This window comes from Saccopteryx leptura, chromosome 6 (genome assembly GCF_036850995.1).
Source record: "Saccopteryx leptura isolate mSacLep1 chromosome 6, mSacLep1_pri_phased_curated, whole genome shotgun sequence".
Classification (NCBI taxonomy): Eukaryota; Metazoa; Chordata; class Mammalia; order Chiroptera; family Emballonuridae; genus Saccopteryx; species Saccopteryx leptura.
This window is the reverse complement of record NC_089508.1, coordinates 27,655,428-27,674,111: the sequence shown is the minus strand read 5'-3', so window position 1 is coordinate 27,674,111 and position 18,684 is coordinate 27,655,428. Positions and strand designations below refer to the sequence as shown.

The following is an 18,684-nucleotide window of genomic DNA, read 5'->3' as shown; positions in this document are numbered from 1 at the left end:
GTAGTTTGGTGACGCCTGGTTAGACCATAGCCAGGGACATGAGCCTGAGGGTCTGTTTCCTTGTGCCCTGATATGGCTGGGCTGGGCCTCAAGACACCATGGTGTCTGGCTAGGGAGCGAGGGGCCAGTGATGAGGGGCCCCTCCCAGAGGAGCCCAGCATGGCCAGCTGGTCTTGCAGCCCAGGCTCACATTCTGCAAAGCTCTCTCTGACACTCTGGGGCCTCTGACTACAGCCACATTGGGAAAGGGGCCTGGAACTGTCCCCCTGGGCCAGCTAGAGTTGCCCAGGCCCTGGATAAACCTTCTCTCTGAACACAGTGCCATCATCTGCAATGCTGTATGCCCCCCGCTAACTGGAGTTCACACCTTATGCTGAAAGGCCCCATTTCTCCAAGTCACTGGACACATAAGTCCTGTTCTCATGAGGTCTGTAAACCAGTAAGGAAGGAGACACCAACAACAAAGAGGAGGACCTGACTCCTACAAGTGTCACTTCCCTGGGGGCATGAAAGAGCAGGCCCTCCGGCCTGCCCACTCCCAGCCCAGGGGCTGTCCTGGACTAGCGCTTCTCCAGAGTGACCTTCAGCTCTGGAAGTGGAAGCCAGGCAGCCAGGCTAGCGAGTCATGAGTCCTGGGGGTCCCAGTCGTCAAACTGACGAGACCAGGCTCCAAAAGCTTGGCAAGGGTTCGAGCTGGCTGCAGTTTGAGCTTTGATTATAAGAATGCCAATTTTGAGGGGCTTTTAATTTTTAAAAAAATTGATTTTAGAGAGAAGGGATGGGAGAGAAACACTGATTTGTTGTTCCACTTATTCATTGATTGATTCTTTTCATTTTAATTTTTTTTATTTATTGACTTTAGCAAAATAAGGGAGAGAGAGAGAGAGAGAGAGAGAGAGACAGGAACATCAATCTGTACCTGTCCGTACCCTGATCGGGGATCAAACAAGCAACCTCTGCGCTTCAAGACAATGCTCTAACCAACTGAGCTATCCAGCCAGGGCCATTGGTTGATTCTATATGTACCCTAACCCAGTGGTTTTCAATCTTTTTACACGGGGGACTGGTGAAAATAGAGTTATTTCGGGGACCACTAAGGCAGAAATTACTCTGAGCATAAGCAAATTCGACTAAGATCATTGGGTCTATAATCTTCACACAATATCAAGGTGGTAAATTCTTTCGCAGACGGGCACGAAATTTCTGGCAGACTGGTTCACGGCCCAGCAGTTGAAAAACACTGCCCTAACCAACGTTCTAATCAATTAAGCTATCTGGCCAGGACAACACTAGGTGCTCTGACAGGGATACCTGCTGCGAGGGAGGAATCCTTTGCCACTGAGGCATTTTCCGGGCTTCACTCAGACGTCCACCTGTATTGCCCCTCCCCCGCTGCCCCACAGACACCCCCAGAATGTCCATGAGAAGCCAGGATGACCAGGTCTGTTTTATCGAGGGGAAGCTGAGGAAGAGAAAACACAGAGTCCCAGGCAGAGACAGGAGAGGATGGAGCCTCCAGCTCAGCTCCCGCCCACCCTAGGGGGACTGGTTAGGTCCCTCCCTGTAAAGGCCACAGAGGATCACAGGCAGCCCAGGAAGACCCCTCCCAGCAGAACTCTGGACTCTAGGGGCAGTGGGGTAGAAGCTGGTAGGTTTAGGCTCTCTTCAGCTGTTGGAACAACGGCCCCTGCAGCCAGGTCCTTAAGAGACTGAACCTTCGGAGAGGGGCTCATAGAGGCCTGGGGCGCCCTTGGTCCCCTCCTATCTTCTCTATGCCCTCGGGGTCATCCCACCAAAGGCTGCTTCAGTTCCTTCCTCCCTTTCTGGGAAGGCCTAACTCCCTAGTAGGTCTAGGGAAGAGCTCTCTGGCCCCAGCGCCAGACTCTTGCCTGAGCCAAGATACGGAGGAGGTCACTCACAGGGGCCTCCTCTAACACGGCCTCACCCTGCCCACTCCCCCCCCCCCAACACACACAGCCTCCGCAGCCCTACTATCTGAGGTTTGCTCACTGACCCTTCACCCAATAAGCATTTGCCGAGCACTAGGTTCTGGAGAAACACAGGAGGCAAAGCACAGTCCCTCCCTGCACAGAGATCCCAGTCCAGCAGGGGAGAGACACAGAAACACATAGATCAGGGGTCGGGAACCTATGGCTCACAAGCCAGATGTGGCTCTTTTGATGGCTGCATCTGGCTCGCAGACAAATCTTTAATAAAAAAAAAAAACAACAACATTAAAAACATAAAACATTCTCATGTATTACAATCCATTCATTTCTTACCACTCATGTTCATGGTTGCGGGTGGCTGGAGCCAATCACAGCTGTCCTCCGAGACAACACCAAATTTTTATTGAATAATGCGTAACGTACACGGGTCGTTGTAAGGCTCTCACGGAATTACATTTTAAAATATGTGGCGTTCATGGCTCTCTCAGCCAAAAAGGTTCCCGACCCCTGACATAGATCATAAAGCAAGGTGGCCTGTGCAGAGGCTGGAGATACACATAATAGGTCACCTCAGGAAGAGTTCCCTGATTTTGAGCCTGTTCTGGAGCTGTTCCCTCTGCCTGGAACCCTTGCCTCCATTCGGACAATCTGCCTTCCTTCAAGGTTTGCCTCCTCCAGGCAGCACTCCAGCACATCTTTTTGAAACATCATGCTCTCACTTGTTGTTAACCACTAGCTCATAATGCTTCTTCAATGCCCATCTGTTTCTGTACCAATGCTGGGAGAAGCAGGCCCAGAGGCAACATGGCCCAATGGAGAGGGCAGTAGACTGGTTGTCAGGGAACCAGGTGTCTCGTCCAGGAGTTGCCATTCACTGGTTCCTGCCTGTGAGGAACTTAGGAGCCCAGGGCAGGGAAGGGGGAACAAGGCCTGTGTCCAGGAATCAAACATCTTTGTAATGAGCAATGCTGTATGAAATAGCAGCCACCAGCACTGCCCACATTCTCAATGTGTGTGCATACAGCTTATTGTGTAACCATTTATTCCCATCTGAGAAACGAGGAAAGGCTGGCTCTGAAAAGTAACTTGCTCCAGTCACAGACTGAGGTCATGAGTGAGGATCCAGGCTTTAAATCCAAGCCTGCTGACTCCAAACTAGGTTTCTCTCTATCATACCCTGCTGCCCATCTGTGTTGAGCAGTGGTTCTCTAACCCACCCTGAGATATTGGTTCGTGGCTCTGGTGAGGGGTGGGGGGTGGTTAAAGGTGGGAAATCTGCAGTGCTTCATAAGAAGCCCAGGTGGTACCCAGGTGTTAGAGCAGGGGAAAGCTAGAGGGTCGGGCTGACATAAAGCAGTGGAGACCCACTGCTCTCCACTTCCCAAAGGAGCCACCTGCCAGACTGCTGTGTCCTGCTCAGGAGACATGATGGATGCCTCAGAGCCATGGGTGGACTTTGCTCTCAGCTGGACCTAGGGCTGACCGTGGCTCTTTCAGGGCCTAAGGCCCAACTGTGTGTCCATGTCTACCGAGCACTTATTATTCGCCAGCCCTGTGTCAAGTGCGTTGCAGGTAACATCTCATTTAATCGTCACTCGTTTTGTCTCATTTTATAGGTCAGGAATGGTATACTCAAAAATATCTATTTAACACAAAGAAGACAGTTACAGGAAAACAAAAAAGACATAAAACACATAGAAATCAAATAGAACGGCTGACATTAATCCTACCTTAGCAATAATTACTTTAAATGCAAGTATATTAAACACTGCTATTAAAAGATAAAGTTTGGGAAGATGGCTTTAAAAACATGATCAAATCATATGCTGTTTATAAGAGACGTAATCTAATTTTTTGTGTGTGTATGTGACAGAGAGAGAAAGAGAGAGAGGGATAGATAGGGACAGACAGGAAGGGAGAGAGATGAGAATCATCAATTCTTCATTGCGGCTCCTTAGTTGTTCATTGATTGCATATGTGCCTTGATAGAGGGCTACAGCAGAGCAAATGATCCCTTGATCAAGCCAGTGACCCTGGGTTCAAGCCAACGACTTTAGGCTTTAAGCCAATGATAAGCCAGAGACCATGGGGTCATGACTGTGATCCCATCCTCAAGCCAGTGACCCTTGCTCAAGCTGGTGAGCCCACACTCAAGCCAGCAACCTTGAGGTTTCAAACCTGGGTCCTTTGCGTCCCAAACCAATGCTCTATCGGCTGCACCACAGCCTAGTCAGGCCTACACAATCTAAATTTAAAGATACAAATAGGTTGAAAGTAAAAGGACTGAAAAAGCTATACTGGCCCTGGCCAGTTGGCTCAGTGGTAGAGCGTCAGCCCAGTGTATGGAAGTGCTGGGTTCGATTCCCAGCCAGGGCACACAGGAGAAGCGCCCATCTGCTTCTCCACCGTTCCCCCTTTCCTTTCTCTCTGTCTCTCTCTTCCCCTCCTGCAGCCAAGGCTCCATTGGAGCAGAGTTGGCCCAGGTGCTGAGGATGGCTCCATAGCCTCTGCCTTAGGTGCTTGAATGGCTCCAGTTGCAACTGAGCAATGTCCCAGATGGGCAGAGCATTGCCTCCTAGTGGGCATGCCAGGAGGATCCCGGTTGGGTACATTTGGGAGTCTGTCTCTCTGCCTCCCTGCTTCTCACTTCAGAAAAAATAAAATAAATTTTAAAAGAAGCTACACCATGCAAACAGCAATCAAAAGAGAGCTGAAATGACTATGTAAATATTAGACAAAATAGACTTTAAGACAAAAATTCTTATTAGAAACAAAGAAGGATATTTTACAATGATAAAAGTGTCTCTCTCCAGCAAGAGGATATTACAATTATAAACATACATGCACCTAACAACAGAGCTCCCAAAATATGTGAAGTAAAAACTGTTAGAATTAAAGGGAGAAATAGACAATTCAACAATAATGACTGGAGACTTACACTTTCAATACTGGACAGAACAACTAACCAAAATCAACAAGGAAAAGGAAGAATTGAACACTATAAAGCAACTAGACCCAACAGATAGCTATAGAACATTTTACCTAACAACAGCAGAATACAAACTCTTCTCAAGAGCACATGAAATATTCTCTAGGATATATTATAAGTTATGCCATAAAACAAGTCTCAGTAAATTTCTTTTTAACTTTTTATTATTTATTGACTTGAGAGAAGGTGGGGGGAGAGAAGAACATTCATTTGTTGTTCCACCTATCCATGCATTTCCCAGCTGATTCTTGTTTTGTTTTGTTTTTTCCATTGTGAACAAAATGTCAGAAAAATGTTATACTGTATCAATAAAAATATCAGGTTTAACATGCATGAAGCCAAGAAAACCAATGATGCTGGATACTGAATTTATATCACACTGCCTTCTGAACACCCAGCAGGAATAAACTGCTGGATACAGATACCATTGCAGTTCACTGGTTGACTCCTGCATGTGCTCTGACCAGGGATGGAACCTGCAACCTTGGTGTATCTGGACGATGCTCTCACCAACTGAGCTACCCGGCCAGGGCTCAAAAAATGTTAACAGGGGTTGAAATCATACAAAATATGTTCTCCAATAAAAATAAGATAAAATTAGAAATCAATAACAGAAGGAAATTTGGGGAATTTATAGGAAATGAAGGCTAAAAGTAACTGGTCAAGTTCTCACAGCTCAGAAAGACCACTCTCTCTTTACTCGGACCATGTATCCCACACCCTCCACTCAGCCCTAGGAAGCCACAGATCACAGACTTTTGCAAATGCCTGGGGAGCCCCTCTCCCATTCCCATATTGGGGCACACACAGAACCTGACTCCAAGCTTGAGCCCGGAATCAAAACATCTGAGGGAGGGAGAGACCTTTGGGGCTGTAACAGCTTATTATGCAGGCCTGCTTCTCCCTGGACAAATGGCCACCGGCAAATATTTTCACTCCCCAAACCAGTCTACAGATAATCCAAAAGGCAGATCCCTCCCAAAAGAAGGAAGCTAACATTTCCAGAGCACTCCCCCATACCAGGCTCCTGATGTACCCTAACCTAACCCATGCATAAGAACTTCCCATCAAGGTGTCTTATTGTCCTCATTCAAGAGAGGGAAAATGAGGCTCTGCTGTTAAGATGGTAGAAACAAAGATTGAAAACCCTGTTGTCTGATTTAAAAGTCCCTGGCTTTTCCATCATCCTTCCAGAAAAATCCCAAATCTATGAATGTTGTGGGCCTCAGAAGGCATGCTACACATGAGAACCACACAAAGCCAGCTGTGGACCCTCCTCTTCCTTCATGCACCCTCCCAGAGTTACTGCTTTTCCTGGGGGCCTTTCCAAGTAGAACACAGTATATAACACTTTCTCCAAGAAATAGTCCAAGTCCCAGTCCATCAGCAACAGGCTCCCCTCAGTATTGGGGGAATCTGTGACCCTGGCCGGTTGGCTCAGCAGTAGAGTGTGGACCCAGCGTGTGTAAGTTCCAGGTTCGATTCCCAGTCAGGGCACACAGGAGAAGAGACCTCTCCACTCCTCCCCCTTCCCTTCTCTCTCTCTCTTCTCTTCCCATAGCCATGGCTCAAATGGTTCGAGCAAATTGGCCCTGTGTGCTGAGGATGGCTCCATGGCCTCACCTCAGGTGCTAAAATAGCCTGGTTGCCCAAACAATGGAACAGTGGCCCCAGATAGGCAGAGCATCGCCCCTGTAGGGGGTTTTGCTGGGTAGATCCCAGTCAGGGCGCATGCGGGAGTCTGTCTGTCTGCCTCCCTACCTTTCACTTAAAAAAAAAAAAAAAAAAAAAGGAATCTGTAAAAACCCTTGGAAGGTGGGAGAGAGCCCACAGGCTTCTGAGGTGAGCTGGGAGTCGCAGGGTCAGCAGAATCTCACTCTGGAATAAGAGCCTCCATACCACAAACAGAAAGGTGGCTCACACTTTTCAGAGCCAACCAGCAAAGCAGGGCCCAACTGGGGAAGTTGAACAGATTTCAAATATCAAGGTATGTCAGTTCGCTTAGTCTAATTCCTCATTCCAGAAAGCAGCACAGAGAAGAAAATAAACTTGCTTGCAGCTAGACACACTGCCAGGGACATGCAGGGCCCGTATCAAGGACTCCAAAAACAATGCTTCGTGTCTCCATTTAGACAGGCCCCATCTCTGGCAAGACACTGGGCAGGGCTTAGAACCAAGATGAAATCCTAACACCGCAAAAATAAGGCTTTCTACTTCACCATCTTTACTGCCTCTAACATTCTGTGAGGGTGCTACTACATGCCAAGCACTCTACACAGTGCAAGGTAGGCATTATGACTCCCCTTTCTCAGCGAGAAACCTGAATATCCAAGGAGTCAATCAGTCGTGTGAAGTCACAGTAGTATAGAGGCAAAGCCAGGACCGGAACCCAGCCAAACCAACCCTCTTCTCTGCTCAGGCTTTGAGATGGGTACCTTCTCAAGAACTGAAATTACTAAATAAAAGCTGGTGATTTTATATCCTGAATAAAGGAGACAGATAGTACCTGATTACTCCAAAGATCATGGGTCCAAATTTCTATTCCATGACTTATGAAACGGAAGCTCTGAGAGGTAGTGACTTGCCCCAGGACACATGGCTGATTACTTGGGTAGAGCTATGGCCAGGGCCTCCCAGGTGAATATTCTCATACTCAGTACTCCCTCAGACCCGGTCCTTGACGTCTGTCTCATTTCCTTCTCGGTAGGGAGGTGGAGCAGGGGGGTCTAGAGTGGTGTTTTCATCAGCCCAGGCTCTCCTGCCTGGCCAGCTCCAGATGAAACCAAGACCTGCTGATGGCCAGAGGGCGGGGAGCATCCTGCCGGTTTTGAGGAAAAAACAAACGAGGACAATATGGCTTCCCAATACATGCTAGTGACCAAGAAGCATAAAAACTTGCTGCCAGCAAGGGGGTGGGTCGCCGCGTGGCCGCCTGGGGCCTGGTAGACGGGCTGCAGAGAAGGCGTGGGGTGCCACCTGCCTCACTTGCCCAGCCATCCAGTCAGTGTCACGCCCTTTCTCAGGCCCCGGTCAAGAACCAGGGCCTCTGCCAAATGCTCAAACATTCCTTTCGTTTCTCCAGTCTCTCAGCAGCTGCTGCAGGGCCTTTTCTCCTGTGTTGATTTATTCTTTATTGTTCCTGAAATACACCCAGAGGCCCTTGGCATCGGGCACCAGCAGAACATCCAGCCCAAGCCCCAAGTACACACTAAGCAGACTCTCTGGGACCTGGGCCAAGCAAGCCAGCTGGAATGCTGGGCCCTGGGGTCAGACCCAGCAGCCAGCAAGGAAGACCCAAGCACCCACCTGCCTGCAGCCTGTGGTCCCAGAGATGTTCTTAGGGCTACAGAGGCTGGGATGTTTGGGGAGAATGAGCTGCTTCTAAGGTGTCTGGGAGGCCCAAACTAAGCCTTTCCACTCCTCCATTGCATAAGCAACTCCCCCAACACCCCCTCCCCACCACACACACACACACATGCACACACACACGCACACATGCACACGCACACATGCATGCGCAGCTGACCCCCACAGCCAGTTGCCCTCCACAGCAGGGCCTCACGGCGCAGGCTGGGCTTCTGGCTGCCCTGTGAAGTGTTTGGACACAAAGGCTTCAGAGGGTCTTCCTACCCTTCCCAGCTCCAAATACCTCCACTATCAGGCAGTCTAATGGTGCCTGAATTCCTACCATTAGCACTTCACTCCAACAGTCAAAGCACGGTTCCCTGTGCACAGGAAAATAGCCCTAAGTATGGGAGCTGAAAGGTAGAGAGGCACTTCAGGGTCCGAGAAAATGTGTCCTGGCTTCTCTAACCATCAGCCTCTTTGTTAGTTTCCCTATTGCAAAGGGGGCATAACAGTTTCATCTCATAGTTACCGTGGGATTAAATAAGGTTAATATATACACGAAGTATCTGGCACAGATAAGGACCCAATAAGTGTGATTTCCTCTCCCCCTCGCTGGGCAGGAGAAGCCTCACTATCAGTCTTCAGCACCTGGAGGGTGGGGAACTGGCTGGTCTGACTCTTCCAGTTCAACAGCCAGCTGAGAGCAGGAGCAGGACAAGGAGACTAGGAGTCCCAGCGATAGCATAAGGCTCTACAGACACGTGGGACATCTGACGTAGGAACCCAGGATGGGCATACCAGGCACAGGCCTCCCCTGGACTCAGCTGGTGGGACAAGAGTCCCCAGATAATACCTCATAGAGCTTCTAGGCCTGTAATGGGGTCCCCACCCTCCTGGGCTCACTCTAAGAGCAATAAAAGGGAAAGTACTAGCACCTGGGGTGGCTGGGGAAGGGGTACCCACAGGAAGTCTGAGCAGGGGCCAGAGGAAGGGGAGGGGGGCTGCAGGGAGCTAGCAAGCCTGCCTTGAGGCCACCACAGTGGATGTCCCACAAGTGGAAGTGCCCGTCTGGTTATTTTTGGCACCTCTTCTGCCCAAAGCCAGCAAAGAAAGGCAGCTGCCAGCAACATGGACAGGCTGTTTACGCTCAAGTGTGCAAGCACTGCTGCAGAGACAAAAGCGAGCACTAGCAGCCATGGAGCAGAGGGGCCTCTGACCCCTTTCTTCCTCTCCCGACTGCCCCTGTAAGGTCCAATCTGTGCACTGCATAGCTGACATAGCGTGGGTACTTCTGCTTTCCCTCAGATCCAGACTCCCAACCGCAAAACTCACTCACACACACACAAACGGACAAATAAATAACTATGGAGCCAGCTGAGGGCTGAGCCACACCCAGGAGCCGAGACAGTATTCCTCTGGGCTCTTCCTGCACTGAAGAGGCCCTCCCAACTTCCAGATTGGGAGGGGCAGGGACACAGGGCAGGCCACACAACAGCTCCCCTTTTCGCCCTTCTTGGGTGAAAGTGCAAACAGACTATGGGAACTTCAAGGAACTCACGGCCTCTCAGCTTCCCCATTTGAAAGTGAAGGAGTTGGACTAGATGTCCCAAAGTGTTTTCTGGCTCTAGGACGACTCCCAGGAGCTGGGGAGGTTACACAGAGCAAGATCAGGTGGGGAAGGGGATCTGAGCTGCAGCGAGGTATCCCCCACCCAGAGCCACCAGCAACTGGGTGGTGAAGGAGGAGAAGCCGCAGCAGAGGAGAGGGGTAGGAGTCGGGGGTTGGGGAGGTGGGGGGGAAAGACCAGCCTACAAGCATTCTCAGGCTTTCCAGTTACCACTAACGCATTTCTGAGCTCTTTTCTGAGCTCTAGGGCCTTCCCCCTCCAAGGAACTGGCAAATTCTGGCAACAGCAGTCTGGATTGGAGCCTCTGTCTGCCCAGCTGCTGAAACAAGCTGGGAATCGAAATCCCTCGTCATTTCCCTTCCTCTCTGGACCCTGTTTCCCCAGAGGAGGTGGGCAGCCTCAGAGGGAACCCCCTTCTGGCTGTAAGCCTGGCACACTTCCCTCTCCCTAAGCTCTGACCCAGACAAACCTTGCCCAGGCTACTCCCTTCCCCCCTTCCTGAGACTCCTGGAGGAAGAAGCATTGCCTGGAAAAAATAACGCTCACACCAAGAAAAAATAAAGCTCCCTGTGGCTGGAGAGAAAGACAGAGAAAACCGGGAGCACCTTCCCCGGCCCACCACAGTACCAGGCTGTTTCAGGAGGAGCAAGAGCAAAAAGCACTGCCAGAGAAGCCTCGGCCCCTCGGCCCCTCTCCTCCCCACCAGCCTCTGCAAACCACAGCCAGCAAGCACGCCCCTCAGGGAGACTCCCCACCCCAGCAAATCCCCAGCTCTTTTCTGACATGTGGCAACTTTCTTCTTATATAATATCTTGGTGCACACCCCCTCTATTTCAATTGGTAAAAGAGCCAAAGTGCTCTTTGGAGGGACAACTCCCACCCCAGGCTCCACCCAAACTTCCACTGAAGTCACACTGCAAGGCTTCAGGTGAAACAAAGGCAAGGGGACTTTTTTCCTTGGCTGAGAAAGCAGCCTTGCTCCTACCCACGTGAGCAATTCAGCCTGAGGCCTGGGCGGGCAGTTTCCTGATAGCACAATCTGATCTCTGGGAAGCTGAGCAGGGACAGAATGGCTTGCAGAGGTGCATAGGCACCAGGGTCTGGGCTGGTTTAGGCATGAGTGGATCACACAAGTTGTGGCCAAGGCCTAGGGAGTCAGAAAATGAGTTTCTGCCCTCCTACCACAGGCAGAACACCCTTCATTTCCTCTTCCCTGGGAAGAGCAAAAGACAGCTGAACTTGGGGGGAACTGATGAAATGCTAGCCATTACCTGCTGAGTACTCACGATGGGACAGTCCCTTTGCATGCACGATCCTTTTTAACCTTCACAACAACCCTATGAAGCATTATCATCATCCCATTTTACAGATGAAGAAACTGAGGTTCAGAAAATTAAGCAATTCCTAAAGCCACCCAGTGAGTGAAAAGGCTAGAATATAAATCCAGGTCTGCCCAGGCCTTGTTCTCATGCACTAGCTAGGTTTCCTTCAGTTACGGCCCAGGTACTGTCCACACACCACCCAGGAATGGTGATCTGAGTGTGGGGGTGGAAGTAGGTGTGAACAAGTTTTGCTGTTACTGTTCCCAAGTGTATGACTGTGAGAGCCCCTGTACAAGTGTGTGCGTTGGGGGTGGAGGGAGGGTGATCTGAATTCCAAATGGCAATTTCTAACACCGAAGTTATGCTGTAATGCTTCTGATTCATAAAATGACCTCACAGTCTCAAGGTATCCTGGATGGTGCTTCAAATGCAAATGTTGATCCCTTAAGTGAGAATTGGGGATTTCAGCAAACTCCACATAGCTCTAGCCCAGCACACAGAGTTGGGTTTGTTTTTTGTTGTTGTTGTTTAAATTTTATTTATTGATTTTGTATAGAGAGAGGAAGGGAGAGAGACGGAAAGAGCACCCTGTTCCTGTATGTGCCCTGACCGGGCATTGAACCCGCCCCCAACCTTTGTACATCAAGATGATGCTCATCAACTGAGCTATGTGGCCGGTACTAACACAGTTTATTCAGTTCAACCCCACACAACCAGCGCTTTGCTGCTGAAGCAAGCCCTCCATCAGAATGAGACCACTGGCTACATTTCCTGCAGCCTTTGGTGAGTCAGGGAAGAAAGGAGCTTCCAGGCTGCTTCTATACGGATGCACGTTCACGCACAGGAAGGGTGCCTACAAGCCTGGCTAAAGGAAATGCCCAGGTTAGCAGATTCCCAGGCGGGAGTCTCTGTCTACACTCCTTTTCCCTGAGGTCCTATTAGGGTCAGGATGATCAAGACACACTCTCCAGAAGGCCAGCCATAGGGCAGTGCCAGGGAACTGAGTTCACCAGCAGGCACCAGGATCACTGGGACAGTATGAGTCCCAGTAGCAGAACTCACTGGGCCCATCAGATGCTAAGTCTACAGTTTTTGGAGGGAGATCTTTCATTTATTTGTTCAACACATACTAGACGCAGGCATTGTGGGAACACAGAGCTAACTCTAGAGCAGAGGCAAGTTAAGACTGAAATGTGCTTTTAGCACTCCATGTATATATAGTAATTCGTAGAATACTCACTGCAACTCTGTGAAGGAGGTATAGAGACTCTAGCTCCGAGTTGATGTTCTTGATTACCACTCTACAGTATATACACAAATGACTACATAAATTAGAAATAAGTGTTGAGAAGACTGAAACCTCTCCAAAGAACTGGCATTTAAAACAGGGCTACAGAAGTATAAGGGAGAAACTCCCAGCTATTTGTGGTCATCCCTACTCCACCATGAGCAAGTTTTCCTTCTGGGAGACCCCACTACAGGAAAGGGGCTATCAAGGCCAAAGAATCCTGGCCCATTCCCCTTCCAGGATATTAAGCCTCACGGGCTTCCCCAATCCTTCTCCTATTCTCTTCTCTCACTCAAGAGGCCCAAAGGCCTTGGTTCCACTGGGAAGACCTTCCCTGGGTTCTGCAGCCACAGGAGGCCCTCAGCTGAGTCTGTAACTTTGTATTATCTTTCTTTTTTCCCCTTTCCATTTATTAAAAGCAGTAGCCCACAAGGCAAAACACTCAGGCTACTTTTATTTTCTGCTTTTTAAAAAAAATTTTATTGAATTTATTGGGGTGACATTGGTTAATAAACACACTATTTTTATTTTTAAATTTTTATTTATTGATTGATTTCAGAGAGGAAGATTGAAAGCAAAGAGAAACACTGACTTGTTGATCCACCCATCCATGCATTCACTGGTTGACTCCCATATGTGCCGACTGGGGCTCGAACCTGCAACCTTGGCCCACTCTTCAACCAACTGAGCTACCTACCAGGCCAGGACAAACTCAGCTATTTATAAATCTCATATTTAAAAGTTGAACTCTCATCCCCACAGGCACTCCAGGGCACTCTGTCCTAGGGTGGGGTGAGGGGCTAACAGCCACAGGGAGTAGGGGTTCAGCCTGGTGCTGGAGAGGCCACACTGGAAGTGGGCAGGCAGTCCCAGGGCAAGCTCCAGAGGTGGAGGGTGGGAGGGCACCTTCCAGGTTCTTCACCACCCTGTCCCCTGGAAGCTACTCAGACTAGAGTAACCAGCCAGAGGCCAAAGCAATTAGAGTGGCGACTGGGCCAGGGCCATGCAAAGAGATGGTTTATCACAGTAATTGAATGTTTACAGCCCTGTCATTCAGTGTCCCGAGCAGAAGAAAAAAGAGGACCCTTGAATTCTCAACCTGGGAAGGTCTCCCTTTTCTCCTTCTTCCTGAAGCCATCTAAGACCTTGCAGAAAGGGTGCATTTCTGATTCTAAAGGTGCATGTGCCATGCCAGCCCTGGGAGGTTCTGGAGCAGACAGGTGGTTTTCTCCCCTCAGCCTGGGCCCACGGGAGAGGAGAGGCTTCTCCTCAGACCTATAGTTCTTCCACCTTTACCAGGCCTCCAATCTCAACCCTGAAGCTGCAGGGACATGGAGAGGCCAGACCTTCAGGCCGCTACCATACCAGACTCCCCCTGCTGGAGCAAGCCAGACCTCCCTCCCCCCCCAGCCCAAACTGCCAACAGGGATCCCCTGCATACACGTGCCAAGCCAGCCTCCATAGTCACCCAGGGCCAGCCAGCTCTCCTTTCAGCCCACCAGCCCCTGAGCGAGGCTCCACAGCCTGACACACAAGTCCAATGTGGGATGGCAAGAAGGAGGAAGTAGTCAACAGAGTTGTGACCAACAAAGTTTTAAATGGGGCGAGTAACTTCCCCTTTCATTCTCCCAGCAGCTCACTCTGGAGGCTGGGCTGGAATACCCGGTGGCCTTCACTTTGAGTGGCAGGTATCTCCTCCAGGTCTGCTCCGTTGGGGCTGAGGATTGAAAGCCCCAGGGTAGCACCAGGCCCTCCTCCCGAGGTCTGGGTAGGGGTCCTCAGAGGTTCAACCTGGTGCACACGCTTCTGTATGGGTGAGTGGGTAGGGAGGTCTGACTACCTCCACCAAGCCAGCCACATGCAGGGGCCAGACAAAACCCGGGCTCCCGCGTTCTGGGCAGGCGCCAGCAAAGCAAGCACACGGTGAAGCGCGGGGAGAGCTCCGCAGGCCTCAGCGCGCGGGCGAGCGGGGGCGGCGAGGGGAATGACAGGTCTGCGGTGCGCCCGCAGCGCTGGGGTCCTCGGAGGCCAGCCCGCCCGCCCTCCATGCTCCAGCTCAGGCCTCTGCCTGTTTCCTGCCACCCCTTCACCTCTGTCCCCAAGCTGCCAGCGCGGGCAGTTTCCATGTCCACTTTCCCGTGCACGCTGGAAGAAGGGGAAGGGGCTCCCGTGCCAAGTTCCTCCATTTCGCTAGCCCCTCCCCACGCCTCCTGGGCCTGAGCACTGTCACGCAAGCCGGTCTCTGTGGACACCACGTTTCGCTCAGAGGGAGGAGGAGCAGCCGAGTTCCTGAGCCGCTGCCGCCGCCGCGGGCCCCGCAGCTGGGGAGGGTTTTCCTGCCCGGGCCGCGCCCGGGTGGGCGGGGGCCGCGCGCGAGCTGCGTAGCTGCACAAACACCGAGGCGGGTTGAGGCTGCACACGCAGCTGCAGACTGGAGTGCGGGTCACGAAAGGGCGGGCCGCGAGGCGGCCGGCGCACGTCTACACCCGCGCGCACACTCGCTCAGGCGCCCAGGCCGCAGAAGTTGACGCGCCGCGCCCCCCGCAGCCCCGCGTCCCAGCTCCGGGCCGCGCCTGCAAAGCTGCAGCCCAAGCACGCAGCCGCCACCGCTTGCACGCATCCCGGGGTCCCTTGGCTGCCGCGCCAGGGCGGGCTGCGCCTCGCCTCGTGCAGGCCTCGGCCGTCGACACGGCAGCCTCACTTACCTGCTCCTGCCCGAGCTCTGGCATCGGCTATCCCTTTTTCGCCATGGGCCGCCGCCTTCGGTCGCCTCTCCGACTCCAGCCGCCTGCACGCACTCCCCGATTTTAAAAACAAACAGGCGCCGCCGCCTCCCCGCGGCGCTCGCAGGGCTTCCACCAGTCCGCGCCTCCCAAGGCTGGGAAGTTTGCTGGCAAGGCCCGGGAAGGACGCGCGGGCTGTCACCCCTCGCTCAGAGCGCAGGAGCCCCGGCGCACCCCGCGCCGGTGGTGTCCGCCTCGCGATCGGTCTCCCTCCCTCCGTGTCACCCCCAGTCCTGCGATGCAGTGTCAGGATTGCACTGCTCTGACTCATCGGTTGAGCTCACAGCTTGAAAAAAAAAAAAGAGAGAGAGAGCGAGGGCGAGAGGCAACAGCGAAGGAGGAGGACTCTGAGGTGCTACAAAGGATTGCACAACTCGCGGCGGGGAGCGCGGAGCCCCAGCGGCCGGCCGGCGTGCACGGCACAGCAGCGAGCAGGAACCAGCTCTACCACTTCATCAGCACAACTGTCTCTGGTCGGCCTCCCCACTAGCAGGCCCAGCGCCGCCCACTTCCTGCGACCAAATAAGGCCGGGGAAGGCGTCTTTAAACCTCCAGCGGCTGGCCGGGGCTGGGGATTTCCAGCCGACCTCACCTCCACTCCAGAATGCGTCGCCACCCACCCCCGGCCCAGGCCGGCGCCCCCAATGGCTTTGCTGGAACAGGCCACGCGGCTCGTTACTTTCACACCAAGGTCAGGAGGAGACAGTGACGAAATGTTTGGAAACCCTATGGGCCTGCCAGGAAAGTGTGTGTGTGATGTTGGGGAGGACACAAGTCGCTTTCTTCTAGAGAGAATTCTCCGATTTTGGATACGGTAAATCATGCACAATCCTCTCCGAGGCACTTTATTAACAGTCTTCCCAAGTTTCACTTTTGGCTCAGCAGCGTCCTAGTGGTGAAGAGGTTGTGGAGAAACTGGCCCCAGCCCTTATAAAAGACCCACGTCTCAATTACTTAGGTGATGAAAAGCTCTTGGGTTTAATTCTAGCAACTGAGGCCAGAGTTGGACAGATTTTCCCTGCATGCCACATTTCCCCTACTTTCTCAACTCTCCCCCATGCCTCCTTGCCTGGCTGCTGGGAAGATGGGAAACATTTCAGCCACTCGGGAGGTTTCTGCAGGCCCCCACATTCAGTGAGGCTCCAAGGCCAAGAGAAAAGTCCAGGGGAGGCAGCGCTATTTTTCCAAGTTCCTTCCACTTTTGTTTTTGTTTTTTTCCAAAGAGATGAGTCAGAAGAAGATCTTCCTTTGAAGAAAAAAAAAAATCCAGAGAAGAATATGCTATATTCTGGCAGCCACTTTTCCCCTGTGGTTAGTCCTGACAAGCAGGTGCATCCCTTGATTTCTCAGGGAGATGGGGAGGGACAGCAAAATGTGATCCTCACTGGCCCTCTGAGCCTGCAGGGCAAGGGCATCTCCCTCACCCACCCCCCCCAGTGGATGACAGAGACACCCCTCAGGCTTTCTGCCTAGTCCTCGAAAACCCACACTTGCTCGGAAAGGGGCATGACCTGCCTGCCCTCTTCTACCCCTGTGCTGCCCTGAGCACCTGTGTGCATCGAGCTCGCACCCCACCCAGGAGGAAAGGGTCTAATTTGCACCCTTCTGTGACAGATATGTCAAAGTAATGACAACCTCCGTCTGGATTGCTCCCTTGGTTGGAGTGTCTTCCTAATACATCAAGGTTACGGGTTCAATCACTAGTCAGGGCATGAACAAGAATCAACCAATGAATGCATAAATAAGTGGAACAACTAACTGATGTCTCTCTCTCTCCCTCTCTCTCTTTTTCTCACCCCCTCTTCCTCTTTTTAAAAAAAGAAAAGAAAAAAAGGCCTGACCTGTGGTGACACAGTGGATAAAGTATCAACCTAGAATCAGCAGTTCAAAACCCTAGGCTTGACCAGACAAGGCATATATGAGAAACAACTACAGCAACTATGAAGCAACTAGGAGTTGATGCTTCCTGATCCTCCCCTCGCCTTTCTCTCTCTCTAAAATCAGTAAATAAAATCTTTAAAAAAGTAAAAAAGAAATAATGACAACTTCTAACAGTCACATCTGCAAAATAAAGATAATTATGCCAGGGGACTGGACCAGATGACCTCTTGAAACGCCTTCCAGTTTACAATCCATGATTCTGTGGTTGTAAAAAGTGAATGGAAGAGCCGGGGAAACCACTTCCAAAAGGAAAAGCCCAGGCTCTCAGATTTAGCGTCTGCTATGTCAGTCTTGTTCCTGATAGTTCTCAAAGCACAGTCCCCACACACACTGCTTAACAACTAAGTGTGAGAGAGCTTTGTCCCTCCTATTTTATGGATGACAACACTGAGGTTCAGAGAGGTTAAGTGACTTGCAGAAGGTCACCGGTCAAGCCAATCATCTGTCACCTCTGCTCTTATTTTCATCTCCCGCTAGAGAAAAGCAGTGAGCAATGAAAGGACTGGGGTGTCCAGGTATGCAGGCCCCCAAGTAGAGGCTAGACTCTCAAGTAGAGGCTTAGTGTAAAACCTTTTTGTTTTTTCCACTTGTCTCGTTTCTTCCTTCCCACTGATGCCTCATCCAAACACCACTTGGTCTCCAGTGCCTGCTGCTGCCAGGTTCTTCTGCAGACCAATGGCCATACTGACCTTCCTCTAGGGCCTAGCCCCTTGAGTGAGCCCGGGAGAGCCAGTACAGATCAGCCCAGGGATGTTCCCAACCAACCAGAAAACCCAGCTGAGGACACATTCCTAGAAGAGCCTGCTACCATGGAGCCAGGGCCCAGCCTCCAGGGAACAAGTGGGAGCCTCTCCAAAGGGCACTCCCCAGCCTAGTCCCGCCAGGACTTCCTCCCTGTCCCATGCTGGGCTGCTGTGTCTGGCCCAGGAAGCTGCACAGGGAGTAGAGGCAGGTGGCAGGACGCCTGAGAAACAGAAGTCAGCAACCTGGAGCTCTGCTTGTTGGGGCAACTTATCCCTTCACCTAAACTTCCAAATTCAGGCCACCTCAGGAAGGAAGAGGGGGAGTACGAGGGACTTGGTGAGGGGTGGGGGGAGATGGCTCAGGACTGCCCAGTTAGCCCCTGCCTGGCAGGGGAAGCCTACCTCTCCCAGGCAGGCAGATGAGGATGTGTTAAAGAAAGCTGCGGCTCTTCCGAGAAAGCCCTGGAGGTCAGTTTTGCTGCAGATATGACAGTGCAGAATCACTGACATGTGAAGTGAAAGTTTTGGTTTTAGAAGCTCCAGCCCTGCCTACAGGCTTTTGGGGCAATCAAAAAGGGTGTCCTTTGGGGGAGGAAAAAGAAGGGACCTTACCCAAAGAGTGGGCTTTTTCTCCACCATTGACCTTCACAAACTGCAGAAAAGAGAGGAGTACAGACTTCCAGTTCACAGGGAG

At 51.6% G+C, this 18,684-nt stretch overlaps 2 protein-coding genes and 1 non-coding gene across 4 annotated transcripts in view; all 3 read right to left on the bottom strand.

Moving 5' to 3' along the window:
• The window catches only part of FAM161B (FAM161 centrosomal protein B), a 224,201-nt gene that overhangs the window by 38,266 nt on the left and 167,251 nt on the right, over positions 1-18,684 (bottom strand). The gene's annotated exons all lie outside the window — the stretch shown is intronic.
• MIDEAS (mitotic deacetylase associated SANT domain protein) overlaps positions 1-18,684 on the bottom strand; it is a 69,149-nt gene that overhangs the window by 27,955 nt on the left and 22,510 nt on the right. The window contains exon 1 of one of the 2 annotated variants that reach the window (XM_066344671.1): positions 15,229-15,664. The exons of the other annotated variant lie outside the window; for it this stretch is intronic. The gene's annotated coding sequence lies outside the window, so the exon portion shown is untranslated. Of the gene's footprint in view, positions 1-15,228; positions 15,665-18,684 lie in introns of those variants that run through there. 2 annotated transcript variants of the gene reach the window in all.
• Positions 5,237-5,375, bottom strand: LOC136377921 (small nucleolar RNA SNORA8). Its single transcript, XR_010746526.1, has one exon. It is a non-coding gene; the product is annotated as a small nucleolar RNA SNORA8 (small nucleolar RNA).